Genomic DNA, 14,937 nt, shown 5'->3' on the forward strand with positions numbered 1-14,937 from the left:
TCTACTTGACTTTGGCAGAATACTTCTGATCCAAACCGATTATAGACTATCTATCAGGAGCATTATTAATTTATGAATATTTCTTACTATTTTTCCCAACTAAGCACTTATGCATCATCCAGAGCATCATAGTAAACCTATTTCCAAATGATTAAAATAACCACATCATATTTCCTGTAAATGAAATTAACAATGAAAATACTAAACCTTCCCCAAAATGTTTTCCAGCAAACAATTATTTTTGCTGTTGTTTTAAATACCACTAAATATCAATTCATAGCTGGGGTTGAGAAGTTAATAAGCAAGCTTGACAATTTTATTCCTCTATAATTTAACATATGCAAGACCAACATGGGAAAAAAAAATGAGATTTTCTAGCACACCCACTTACCTTTTTAAGCTTCTGATACCTTTCTTCTGCAGTGTCAAAACCATTTGTTAATGCGGTGACTGAAGGTCCATCGCTGATTCCTAGATTTTAAGAAAAAAAATTTTAACCTATTCGTAAATGCTAACAGAAAATGTCAGTCAACTATTCAATGGCTCTATAATTTCTTATTTTTATGAATTAAAACTAACTGGAAGTGCTCTTTATTTCACTTTTTCAAAATTAGCATGAATTTCGCAGGCTAACAAGCCAAACCCTGTAATAGAGAATTCAGAGATACAAATGTTTCAATTTGAGAATGGACAGTTTCAGTATCTAAAACAGATTTCAAATAAAGAAAACCCTATAGATATCTCACCAAAAAATTATTAGAACTAATAAATGAATTCAGCAGAGTTGCAGGATACAAAATTAATATTCAGAAATCCACTGTAAATTTCTATACACTAATAACAAACCATCAAAAAGAGAAATTATAAAAACGATCCCACTGACAATTGCATCAAAAAGAATAAAACACCTAGGACTATATTTAACCAAGGTGAAAGACCTGTCCTCTGAGAATTATAAGACACTGGTGAAAGCAATTGAAGAAAACATGAAAAACAGAAATGCTCATGAACTGGAGGAATTAATACTGTTAAAATGCCCATATTACCCAAAACAATCTATAGATTCAATGCAATCTCTATCAAAATACCTACGGCATTTTTCACAGAACTAAACAAATAATCCTAAAATTTGTATAGAACCACAAAAGACCCCGAACAACCACAGCAATCTTGAGATACCACCTCACATCTGTCAGAATGGCCATTCTCAAAAACACAAGAAATAACAAATGTTGGCAAGGATGTGGAGAAAAGAAAACTATCATGTACTGTTGGCGGGAATGTCAATTGGTGCAGGCACTATAGAAAACAGTATAAAGCTTCCTCGAAATATTAAAAATAGAACTAACATATGATCCAGCAATTCCACTTCTGGATATTCATCAGAAGAAAACAAAAATTATTTTTTCTTCAATAATTCTAACTGAAAAAGATATATACATCCCTAGGTCACTACAGCATTACTTAAAATAGCAAAGATAGAAGTAACTTAAGTGTCCAAGGATAAATGAAAAGATAAAGATTCTATACATATGTAAAGATGCTATAAATGTGTGTGAGTATGTGTGCGTGTGTGTGTATACATGCATATATATGCATACATGGGGCTTCCCTGATGGCTCAGATGGTAAAGAATCTGCCTGCAATGTGGCAGACCAGGGGTTGAGAAGATCCCCTGGAGAAGGGAATCGCTACCCACTCCAGTATTCTTGCTTAGAGGATTCCACGGATAGAGGAGCCTGACGGGCTCCAGTCCATGGGATTGCAAAGAATTTGTGTAAAGAAATATTATTCAACCAAAAAAAAAAAAAAAAAAAAAAAAAAACAACCTTGTAATATGGATGGACCTAGAAGGTACTATGCTAAGTGAGTGAAATAAGTCAGACAAAGAAAGGCAAATACTGATGATTTCATTTACTGATAAAATCTTAAAAAAAAAAGAAAAGAAAAGAAACAGAAAGAGACTTATTGATACAGAGAGTAAACTGATGGTTGCCAGAGTGAAGGAGGGGAGTTTGGGGGGGGGGGGCCAAATAGGTAAAGGAGTTTAAGAGGTACAAACTTTCACTTATAAAATAAGTCAGTCACAGCACAGAGAATATAGCCAATAATATAGCTGACAAGAACTTTGTATGGTAACAAATGGTAACTAGACTTAGCGAGGTAATCAATCCATAATGTATAAAAATACCAAATCAGTGTTATACACTTGAAACTGACATAATTGGTTGATCATAATTCAGTAATTATAATTCTATACCATTATTTATATAACTATATGTATATAATTAAGCAATTATAATCCAGTAATGGATTATGCCCAGTAAAAACAAAGTTATGCCCAGCATGGATTCCTTTAGAAAGAGCTGAAGTCTTTGAAACAAGCACAACTTGTAGCAAAAACGGCTATCTTTACCAAAAATTGGATATCTCTGATCCAAAAGAAAAAAAAGAACCTTGCAATTATAACTGTTAGTTACACTAATCTAAGTACTAGATACATGTGTACACCCACGCCAAGGCAGGCAGTGAACACGTTCACTAATGCCTAAAGGAATACCCTCATTTATTTGCAGAAGTCCAACCCTAAAGTCAGCCACAAAGCACAAATCTTGTATGAGCCCTCTTAGAGCAAATGTCTAAACTAGTCAAATTCATAGAGACAGAAACAATGATTGCTAGAGGCAGAGGGGAGGGAGGAGCTGGGAATTACTGTTCAATGTGTAGAGTTTCAGTCCTGGAAGATGAAAAAGTTCTGTGGAGATGGACGGTGGGGATGGTGGCACTCCAGTGTTACAGTCTCACTTAACTTTAAAACCACTTAAAAATGGTTAAAAGGATACATTTTATGCTATGTGTATTTCACCACACATCAAAAAAGGCCTGACCCTAACTCTCCAGCGCTGTCCCACACCTGTCCAGCTGTTTTTAAGCAGCATCAAAAGCGTAGTCTCTTATCTGCAACCCTCAGAGTTCGAACAACCACAAACCCAATCAGGAAACCCACCGCACCTCTTTCGTGCTTTTGAAACGTTTAAGAGGAAACGTGGAGACTCATGCAACCTGACCCAGAAAACTCAAACAGGGAGGAGCGACCAGCAGGTATAAGCCCAGGCCAGGGGTCAGGAGGGCGCGGGGGTGGGGGGTGGGGGTGGCGGGCAGGAGGAGGCTTGGCTATGCACTGCAGGGTGCCAGCCTCGAGCTTGCAAGCGAGGGATACCTGAAAACTCCCCATCGATGGCGAAGAAGTCGGCCTCCTCTATAGCCTGGTACACTTTGTGGAGATTACTCTGAAAATCTGCGGAGAAACCGAGAAGAGGCTCAGAACTGGTGGCCTGGCTTTCTGCCCACAGGTTACTAGGGGGATAGGGAAGGAGGGAAGGGGAGCTGCCAAGGATCCTGGGATGAGAGGACAAGTCCCTAAGGGGTGCACAGACCGGAGGGATATAAGCCCCGAGGGGTGCACGGGCCAAAGGCGAACAAGGCCCCAAGAAGCGCAAAAGGGGAGCAAACCCCTGAGGGGACTGCCTCTGCCCCAGGCCGGGTCAAGTAGACCTGCCCCGGTGAGGGCCTAGCAGGCCGGGTGAGGAAGTGCCCCGAGGACGCAGGGAGGTGTACAGCGGACACGCACTGCTCCTGATTATCTCCATTCTGCGGAGTGGCCAGGCCTCCGGCCCCGCCCGGGCCCGCCTCGACCGTTCCACTCCCGAAGTTCCGCGGCGACAGCGCTGGCAGCCACGGCAGAGACCGCGGGGGCGACTTCCGGAAACAGCGCGCGCCGGCGCGCGTCACGTGCGCCTGCGTCATGGTGGGGCGGGGCCAAGGGTGGGTTTCATTCCCTGGACGCAGCAGGGCTAAGAGAGTTCCAGAAAAACATCTATTTCTGCTTTATTGACTATGCCAAAGCCTTTGACTGTGTGGATCACAATAAACTGTGGAAAATTCTGAAAGAGATGGGAATACCAGACCACCTGACCTGCCTCTTGAGAAACCTGTATGCAGGTCAGGAAGCAACAGTTAGAACTGGACATGGAACAACAGACTGGTTCCAAATAGGAAAAGGAGTACGTCAAGGCTGTATATTGTCACCCTGCTTATTTAACTTATATGTAGAGTACATCATGAGAAACGCTGGGCTGGAAGAAGCACAAGCTGGAATCAAGATTGCCGGGAGAAATATCAATAACCTCAGATATGCAGATGACACCACCCTTATGGCAGAAAGTGAAGAGGAACTAAAAAGCCTCTTGATGACAGTGAAAGAGGAGAGGGAAAAAGTTGGCTTAAAGCTCAGTATTCAGAAAACTAAGATCATGGCATGTGGTCCCATCACTTCATGGGAAATAGATGGGGAAACAGTGGAAACAGTGTCAGACTTTATTTTGGGGGGCTCCAAAATCACTGCAGATGGTGATTGCAGCCATGAAATTAAAAGACGCTTACTCCTTGGAAGGAAAGTTATGACCAACCTCAGTCAGTCAGTTTAGTCACTCAGTCGTGTCCGACTCGTTGCGATCCCATGAATTGCAGCAGGCCGGGCCTCCCTGTCCATCACAAACACATGCCCATTGAGTCGGTGATGCCATCCAGCCATCTCATCCTTTGTCGTCCCCTTCTCCTCCTGCCCCCAATCCCTCCCAGCATCAGGGTCTTTTCCAATGAGTCAACTCTTCGCATCAGGTGGCAAAGTACTGGAGTTTCAGCTTCAGCATCAGTCCTTACAATGAACACCCAGGACGTACATATTTTAATGTATGTCCTTTAGGATGGACTGGTTGGATCTCCTTGCAGTCCAAGGAACTCTCAAGAGTCTTTTCCAACACCAGAGTTCAAAAGCATCAATTCTTAGGTGCTCAGCTTTCTTCACCGTCCAACTCTCAAATCCACCCATGACCACTGGAAAAACCACAGCCGTGACTAGACGGACCTTTGTTGGCAAAGTACTGTCTCTGCTTTTTAATATGCTATCTAGGTTGGTCATAACTTTCCTTCCAAGGAGTCAGCGTCTTTTAATTTCATGGCTGCAATCACCATCTGCAGTGATTCTGGAGCCCAAAAAAATAAGTCTGCCGCTGTTTCCACTGCTTCCCCATCTATTTCCCATGAAAGTGATGGGACCAGATGCCATGATCTTAGTTTTCTGAATGTTGAGCTTTAAGCCAACTTTTTCACCTCCTCTTTCACTTTCATCAAGGGGCTCTTTAGTTCCTCTTCACTTTCTGCCATAAGGGTGGTGTCATCTGCATATCTGAGGTTATTGATATTTTTCCTGGCAATCTAAATTCCAGCTTGTGCTTCTTCCAGCTGTGTTTCTCATGATGTATTCTGCATATAAGTTAAATAAGCAAGGTGACAATATACAGCCTTGACGTACTCCTTTTCCTATTTGGAGCCAGTCTGTTGTTCTATGTCCAGTTCTAACTGTTGCTTCCTGACCTGCATATAGATTTCTCAAGAGGCAGGTCAGGTGGTCTGATATTCCCATCTCTTTCAGAATTTTCCACTCCAATCCCAAAGAAAGGCAATCCCAAAGAATGCTCAAACTACTGCACAACTGCACTCATCTCACACGCTAGTAAAATAATGCTCAAGATTCTCCAAGCCAGGCTTCGGCAATACACGAACCGTGAACTTCCAGATGTTCAAGCTGGTTTTAGAAAAGGCAGAGGAACCAAATTGCCAACATCTGCTGGATCATCAAAAAATCAAGAGAGTTCCAGAAAAACATCTATTTCTGCTTTATTGACTGTTCCAAAGCCTTTGACTGTATGGATCACAATAAACTCCTGCTCACTGGCAATTAAAACTCCTCAAAATAATCCCTCTTGAACCTGAAATATTTATACTCTCTCACCTGCAAGATTATAGTTAAGATTACATTTGAGTAAGTTATCTATCTAACCGAACATATTCAGGGACTTATCAAACCTGTAAAATTTACATTCTCTCACAATGGGGACCTATTGGGGATACTGTATCTTCTTTAAATGACAAATATTGCTTTTTCCCCCTAAATTAAATATATTTAACTCTCTGAATTAAAACTAGTCATGACACTGTACTAATTAAGTTACAAATCTGAAGCGACATGAGAAATTTAATATACACTACTCCTCATACATGCATTTAACATGATTATGTGTTAACATACAACGCATCTAAGAACACTTTAATGTATTTTTTTTTTTTGGAAAACTGATCTCTAACCCAGAGGTGAAAATTGTCCCACATAATCTGCATATCTTTTCAGTCACTTATCAGCTATTTTGTTATCTTAATTCCAGATGATAACATTTGACTGGGGAATATCTGAATACTCACATTTTTACTAGCTCAACAGCTTTAGAACACAGACTAAAAGCTGGGTGTCACACCTAGCGGAAGAGGAAATTCTCTGCACACACTTCATGCTACACAATCTAGAGATTCAGGCTAGTTTTGTCACGCTTATTTCTCAACAGTTGAAAATTAGTCCTTAAAGCTTAACTAATGACTGTTGCCCTCAAGAGAGATTCTCAGGACATCCAAACGGTGTTTCCAAGGAAGCTGGTGTCTTTGCTGTTCTTGTCAGAACGGTAGCGCCCTGAGCGACCTGCGCAAAGCAGGCAGTCACTGTCTACAGCACTCCGCGGCTCAAGCTACAGTTACGGGCAGAGTCAGAATCAACCCTGACCCCTTAACTGAGGGCTCCTCCTTAGGTATCATTTATTAACTTTTCATGCTTGTATCTTTAAAAGCAAAAAGGAAAATAATTATTTTCGCAATGACTAATTTCTCAGAGAAATATTTATGTTGCTCCGAGGAGGAGTCATCAGTGGTTCAGGTTCTAGTTCTTAGATGAGTTGACTAGTCTGAGGTTTACACAGTAAATATAATCTATGGATACAAATGCTGACTTTTGAAGCCCACAGGAAATCATAAATGCTTGAAACCCACACTATCAATTATCAGATGAAAATCTAATTAGCACGTCCAGCTTTTGGCAGTAGCCAATCTTTGAAAATACCAGTCAGGATTTTATTGGGAAGGATAATGGAAAGGCTACTGTTGTGAATTCTACAGTCGCACACGTTGCTGTGAAACAATGAACACATTGGATACATTTTTTAGTTCTGTATTTAACGCAGCTGATTAAAAAGCTAATTTCATTCCCCTTCTGTATTACTATTCTTCTAGTGTACAGCTGCCAACCACAGTTAAATCTGATGAGTCCCCATGTTGAGTTAATCAATTTGATAACATCAGACATTATTAGGAAAGCGCACATAATACGGTCACAGTGTCTACTATCAAAAGCATATGCACCAAAGCTTTTGTTTTCCCAGGACACTGCAACCGCTTAAAGTAGCTTAGCCTTATTTTGCTTTGTTTTGAAAAGAATTTTAAAAGAACAAAACTTCTTTATTTCTTCCTTAGGTCAATACAAAAAATTATTCTGTAACAATATTAATACCATGATTAACTTTTTCTTTATCGATGTTTATATAATGAAATAATCCCGGAATCACAGTCACGATTAGAAATAAAGACCAACAAAAATATAAATGCTCACAATGTAAAATAGTATCCCATGATAATATCCTGAGAGATTTTTCTATTCTGTTTTTGTTTACAATGACTAAAGACTCCTTCAAAACACAAGGCCCCTAAGCCCCAAGGCCTTTGGTCTTTTACTTTTAACTCTCCCTGCCAACCTTAGGTGGGCTTCCCGGGCATGGCCATCCGACACCAGCGCCCTCTAAGACCAGCGGAGCACGCAGCTTCCTCGGGAGGCTCCCGGCCCCCTGCACACGCGTCCCCTTGGGTGAGGAAGCACCGGGGCACCCGGAGCCGCCCAGGGCAACAGCAGAGTCAGCCGCCGGGAGGAGAGTGGAAGGAAGCACGCGGGTTTTCACCAGGGTGCCCACTTCTGCGTCGCCCTCCAGCCTATTCCGCCTTCCCCGCTGGCTCGCCTAACTCCCACTCCCATGACAGCTCCATCTCCAGGGTCAGGGGAGCGCCGCTGCTGGCCCAGTCACCTTTCCAGGCGGGTCACCACTCGTGACTGGCCCCCAGCCTTCACCCCCCTGTCCTAGACCTCATCCGCATGTGCGCGGCGCTGCCTGACAGCGGAGGGCAGGCAGTGGTGGGGGAGAGCACCTCTCTGACGGCTGATCGGTTGGCCACCGTTTGCGGCCGCGACCTGAGCCCCAGCATCTCTAAGCCCCGTCACCCGCGCCCCAGATGCCCAGGTGCAACCCCCGTCGGGCTCTGCGTTTCACCTTCCCTCTCCCTCCTCACTGGTTTCCTCCCCTAGACGTGCAAACGGCCTGAGGCCTCCTCCGTTCCTTATACAAAAGTCCTTCAACCGGGCCTCTCCTCCCCAGGACTGCATGCACCCACGGGCGCAGGCTACACAAGGAGCTCCGGTTGCGCCCTGCACTCCTCCCCAGCCCAGAGCACCGAGGGTGACTACTCCTCCGACGCTGCCCCTGCTGAGGCACCCGGGGCCTGTGGCCACGCAGTGGACACTAAAGTCCTCTCTGACCTGGCACTTCTCTGCGCACTCCACAGACCTGAAAAAACGCTTTCTTACTGGAAATTCAACTTCTTGGCTTCCATGACAGTCCCCCTGCCTGGGATAATTACCCACTCAATTGTGAGCTTAATAAAATGAACAACTGTCACCGTTTCTTGTTTACCCTTCTCAATTTTCAAAACAGAGATGTCAGCCAGGATCTGCTCATTTGAAGTATACACAAAGTATACTTTGGTGCTTCTGAAGTAGACACAAAGACCCGGATTAAGTGGCAAATGTGCAGCCATCTATGTCATTCCTCTCAGTATTCCGGATTTAAAAAAAAAAAAAAATTTCCTGAACTCCAGGTGCCTTACAACGCTGTGTTACTTTCTCTTGCCCAGCAGAGTGAGTCAGTAACACACACACACACACACACACGTCCCCTCTGCTGTAGACCTCCTTCCCATCCGGGTCATCCCGGAGCACCGGGCAGGGTTCCCTGGCTGTGTGGCGGGTCCTCATCACTTGCCTACTTCACACAGCGCATCAGCAGTGTCTGTGCGTCAATCCCAACCTCCCGATTCAGCCCACCCCCTCCTCCCCACGGGAACCAGAAGTTTGTTCCCTACGTCCGTGACTATTTCTGCTTTGCAGGTAAGTTCACTTGTACCAATTCTCTAGGCTCCATGTATAAGCAACGTTATATGGTATTTCTCTCTGTCTGACGTACTTCACTCTGTATCACAATCTGCAGATCCATCCACGTCACTGCTAATGGCATTATTCCATCCTTTCTACGGCTGAGTAACACTCCACTGTATATGCATACCACTTCTTCTTGGTCCCTTCCTCAGCCAATAAATATTTAGGTTGCTTCCATGTCCCAGCTACTGTAAATAATGTGGCTAGCATACATCCTTTCAAATTATAGTTTTTTCAGGCTATATGCTCAGGAGTGGGATCATGTAATAGCTCTATTTTAGCTTTTCAAGGAATCTCCATACTGTTCACAATAGTGTCTATACCAATTTACATTCCCACCAACAGTGAAGGAAGGTTCTCTTTTCTCCATACCCTCTCTAGCATTTATCGTTTGTAGAGTTTTTGATGATGGTCATTCTAATTGGTAATACCTCACTGTACTTTGATTTGTATTTCTCTAATAATTAGGGCTTCCCAGCTGGCACAGTGGTAAAGAATCCATCTGCCAATGCAGGAAACGCAGGTTCAATCCCTGGGTTGGGAAGATTCCCCAGAGTAGGAAACGGCAACCCACTCCAGTATTCTTGCCTGGAAAATTCTATGGACAGAGGAACCTGGCAGGTACAATCCATGGGGTCTCAAAGAGTTGGACATAACTGAGCATGCATGTACACAATAATTAATGATGTTGAACATCTTTCCATGTTTTTTTGGCCATACGCATGTCTTCTTTGGAGAAATGTCTATTTAGATCTTTCACCAATTTTTGATTGGGTTGTGTGTTTCTTTGATACTGAGCTGCATGAGTTGTTTGTATATTCTGGAGATTAATCCCTTATCTGTTGCTTTGTTTGCAAGTATCTGCTTCCATTCTGAGGGAGTAGGCTAGATCTTACAAATGGATCAAGCCACTCCATGCATGCTCAGTCATGTCTGACTCTTTGTGACCCTATGGACTATACAGTCCATGGAATTCTCCAGGCCAGAATACTCCAGTGGGTAGCCTTTCCCTTCTCCTGGGGATCTTCCCAACCCATGGATCAAAGCCCGGTCTCCCCCATTGCAGGCCGATTCTTTACCACCTGAGCCACAAGGGAAGCCCAAGAATACTGGAGTGGGTAGTCTATCCCTTCTCCAGGGGATCTTCCTGACCTAGGAATTGAACCGGGGGGTCTCCTGCATTGCAGGCAGATTCTCTACCAGCTGAGCTCTCTGGCATCTCACTGCCCAGATCATGCTTGGGCATTCTGGCCTTATGGTTTGTTGTGGGATTAAAAAAAAAATCCTATTAAACCCATCACCCATATACTATAGGCAGTGTTATGAAGAAATCATTTCCAGCATCTGATCCCAGTGAGTCTCCTTTGGAGGCACCCACAAGGGGGCTCTATTTGAGGATTAAGTCCTAAGAAAAAGATTTTAAATGGTATTCTCCCAAACCCCATTCACCCTTCCCACTTTTTTTTTTCTTTTGCTATAGGAAATTTAGAGTCAAATTCATGGTTGAGTCCCAAGAATTGTGGGACTTGAAGACACGAATATTCAATGTTTCCGTCTTGTTCCTCTACCCCTACTGATTCTGTAGAGGTTGGGAGCAAAGGTTAGACTTCTGAGGCTAGCATTCTACCTCCATCTCCCAGAATGTTAAATGTCGGCAAGTTACTCAATTCCTGTAAGCATCACTTTCTCAAGTGCACAACACAGGTAAGAGCAGTCCCCACCTCCTACGGCTGGTGTAAGAAACAGGCACCTAGATCACAGGGAGCACCCGACAAATGCTAACTATGCTGTCGCTGCTGGTGCTGTGGCTATCATCACTCACCGCAAACCCTCTGTGCGGAGACAGGAGCACAGACGCACAAATAAACTGCAGTCTGGCGTGCCCAATCTCGAGGTTTGTTACTGAAGAAGAAAACAGACAAAACAGGGAGGTGGGAGGTTTAAGCCTATCTGTTCTAAGTTATTATGGATCTATGCTGTTTCACCAAAACTTTAATAAAAAAGGATTAAATACAACACTACTTTGGTATTGTTTAGATATAATGATGTATTTTATAAAATATGTATATGTTTTAAAAAGCTTACCCTGAGTCCTAAATATCTAGACCAAAATTTATAATATTAGTATAAATATTAGTATAAAGTCAGGTCTTTGAGTGCTCCTTTTAAGTTGACTCACATATCATTACAGCTCTTAAACAAAAGACCCCACCCAACTATAAACGCTTTAAAAGATAAGCATCCTCCACTCTGTTGAGATGACCCTATTAGCATGTTCCAAAGAGAGACTCAAGAAGCAGCTGATCTGGTAGCCTATTACTGTCAGAGCAGCCAAATATCAATTATCCCAAAGCCAATACCACACGGTAACTGGCAGATGCTCCTCAGAAATTCTATTCCACATGTTAACTCATTTACTTAAGAAGCTGAACTTAAACACATTAAAGATCTTTGTGTAAATGGTATCTTTCTGACTTTATGAACTAATGCCTGAGGAAAATGAGTAAAAGATGGAAAGATGGAAAACCATGGTTTGCTCACCTAACTCAATTGGCTGTCGGAACACCCCAGCTGTCCCAATGGCTCAGGATGTGAGGCGCCAACAGACCGCTGCATCCCAGCCACACGTGTCCTCTCCCCTGCAAGCCAACTGTTTCTGCTCCCATCCTCATCACGGAAGGGGGGACACTAATCCAGGAGGTAGATCTCTGTTTCACAACACCTACGTCACACCTGCTTTTACTCATCAGAAGGAAGTTCTTGTCCTCTGCACACTTAGAAAACAAACTAGCACAACTCTTAAGAGTTTTATGTCTTTCTGAGACTAAAGACTTTATAAACTGAAACTTGAGACTACGCTAAGGTTTAAACAGTATGACCATCCTGGTGGTTTTCTAAAGATGTGAAAATGAGTTCTTTCATCATCATGTATAAGAACTGACTTTTTAAAAAAAAGATCATATTTCATATGTGATAAATTGCTACAATTTACAGGAACTCAGTATTTGGTTACTAGTAAGCAATGTAAGGGTGTTGTAGAATCCTTTAAAAACTTTAGAAATTATCATTGAAAGTCCCTTTTAAAGTATGATATTAGAAAAGACTTCTGTCTATGTAGAAGTTAAGGCAAACCACCGAGTTGGGGATATTGTTTTTTAAATTAAAACTACACTATGAAATTGTTGCCACAGACAACAATTTGGTACAGGCTTACAATTTACAACTGTTTTCTAAATCTTTTTTGTTTTCTAATTCTTAAAAAAAAAGAGCATTATAAACATACATAATATGTGGATTAATAATAGTGTCTTCAAATTTTATAACATACCCATTGAGCTTACCATATGTATAACGATTCATTAAACAAAACAAGGGCTTCCAACAAAACAGGAGTAGCAGAGCAGAAACCACTTTCATAACTCAGATGTTTTCAAGGACACAGATTCTATTCTAAATGATATCAAGGAAAGAATAACATTTTAATTAAAAAATTTTTTTTTTACTTTTGTGCAACAGTGAATTGCTTTTCATAAAGAAATTTAAATTCTCCTTCAATCTCTGTGTCCTCTGGGCCCTAGTTCTCTTCTCCGTTTGACAACTTGTTTCTACAAAAAGAAGTCTAGGGAATACTTTTGAAAGAAAAGAGAATTCAAAGCAAGTATTATCTTTAATGAATGTAAGATGGATTTTGCAATCTATCCACCTAGTTCCATATATTTTCTACCTGTAACTCTTGTTGATACTATAAAGCAGAAAAAGGTAAACAAAATCAGTGAATTTTATTTCTGAATTGGGAAAGTTCTCTACATAACTTTATCCTGAAATCTTTCACAGAAATCTTCCCTATAAGGAACTGGATCACCATGAATCTCTTCAAATATGCTAAATCATTCAACAAGCAATTTCCACAGGGTAGCTATGATGTAAGGTAATTTTTCTACATGCAATCATACACATGCAATAAGCTTTGGTCATCAAATTCTACTCTAAAAAAACATTTCAGCATTTGAGTGATTTTTTTTAAATAATACTGTTCTTTCGTGAGAAGAAATAATACAGTAACAATGCAACATTTTCACTAACTATTTAGAGAAAAGGGAAAAAAACTAATATCTTAGAAAACCATGCCTCCAAAATAACTTAAATATTACTTTACAAAAATTAGCAGATCTTGGGATCATAAGTGAATACACACACATACTTACAAATATTAACAAGTAGTGTGTGCACATGCATGTGTGCAAGCCACCCCCCCCAACACACACACACACACACACACACACAGATCCCACAGACAGTGATCTAGTGATCTAGAGCCTTGTGTTTTCAGGAGAGAGGAGACAGCCGTTCAGTGGGCCAGCCATCACTCATAAAACCCCACAGAGGTACTGGTTGATAACATTCATGTTCTACATATTTCCCATAATCTAAAGTACCTTTTCATGACTTTCTGCCCACCGCAACACTCATTTTAAAAACAGATGTCAAATGCAAATCAAAACTACAATGAGGTATCATCTCACACTGGGCAGAATGGCCATCATCAAATAGTTTACAAACAATAGCTAGGACATGGAAGCAACCCTGATGTCCTTCAGCAGATGAATGGATAAGGAAGTCGCGGTACACATACACAATGGACTATTACTCAGCTATAAAAAGGAACGCATCTGAGTCAGTTCTAATGAGGCGGATGAACCCAGCGCCTATTATACAGAGTGAAGTAAATCAGAAAGAGAAAGACAAATATCGCATATTAACACACATATATGGGATCTAGAAAGGCGGTACCAACGATCCTATGTCCAAACAGGGCAGCAAAGGAGACACAGATGTAAGAACAGTCTCTAGGACACGGCTGGATGAGACGGCGGGACGACTGGAGAGGAGAGCGCTGGAACATGTGTGTTGCCACAGGTACAGTAGCAGCCATGGGAGTGTGACGTACCCGCAAGGAGCGCAGGGCAGGTGCTCCCTGGCAAGCTGCAGGGCCGGGTGGGGAGGGGTTCAGGAGGGAGGGGTCACGCGGATGTAAGTCAGAGGCCTCCACAATACTCTCCGGGGATCGTCTTCCAATTAAAATAAATTCATTCATTAAAAAACGAAACACAGATGTCAGAAGTCCTGCAAGGCCGTGAAGACACGCTGGCCCCGCAGCCCTTCCCGGCCTCCAGGGCGCCCCGGCCCCGGCCCAGAGCCTCCCTGGCGGCGGAGCGCCCGACGCCCAGCGCTGGCGGCCGCAGGGCAGCCGTGTCACGAGCCCCCTCCACCACTAAAGCCATTCACCTCTGGCCTTAGACTCAACCAAGCTACTTTGTTTAAAATAAACGTGTCTTTCTAACTGACCATTCCATGATAGAACTGTACACCTAGTCTCACACGAGGCTGCGTGGCAGGTGCCCGCACACACAGCCCCGCGGAGCGCGGCGGCCGTCCTGGCCGGACTCTGCAGAGGGGGCAGCGGGGCACGCCCGCCGGGAGAGAGGGCGCGTGTGGCCGTCCGGCCGCCTCCGCCTCCCCGATGCCGGCCTCAGGGAAACGCACTCCGAACAAACCATTCCGGAGACACGCGCCTCCGCCCCAGGACCTGAGCGAGCCCCCCGCAGTGGACCCCGGGCTCGGAGAGGAAGTGTGTGTCAGCTGTGACAACGGGACCCCCAGCCACGGTTTGCCAGTGTGGGAGTACACGGAGATCTCCGCTAAAACTGCTCTAAAAATAAGGCGCATTCAAAAAA

At 43.1% G+C, this 14,937-nt stretch overlaps 1 pseudogene; it reads right to left on the reverse strand.

Annotated features, from left to right (window-relative positions):
• Positions 1–3,810, reverse strand: part of LOC122691402 — a 193,642-nt pseudogene extending 189,832 nt beyond the window's left edge.
• Positions 3,811–14,937: the final 11,127 nt, after the last annotated feature.

The sequence above is a fragment of the Cervus elaphus genome, unplaced genomic scaffold (assembly GCF_910594005.1).
Source record: "Cervus elaphus unplaced genomic scaffold, mCerEla1.1, whole genome shotgun sequence".
NCBI classification, from domain to species: domain Eukaryota; kingdom Metazoa; phylum Chordata; class Mammalia; order Artiodactyla; family Cervidae; genus Cervus; species Cervus elaphus.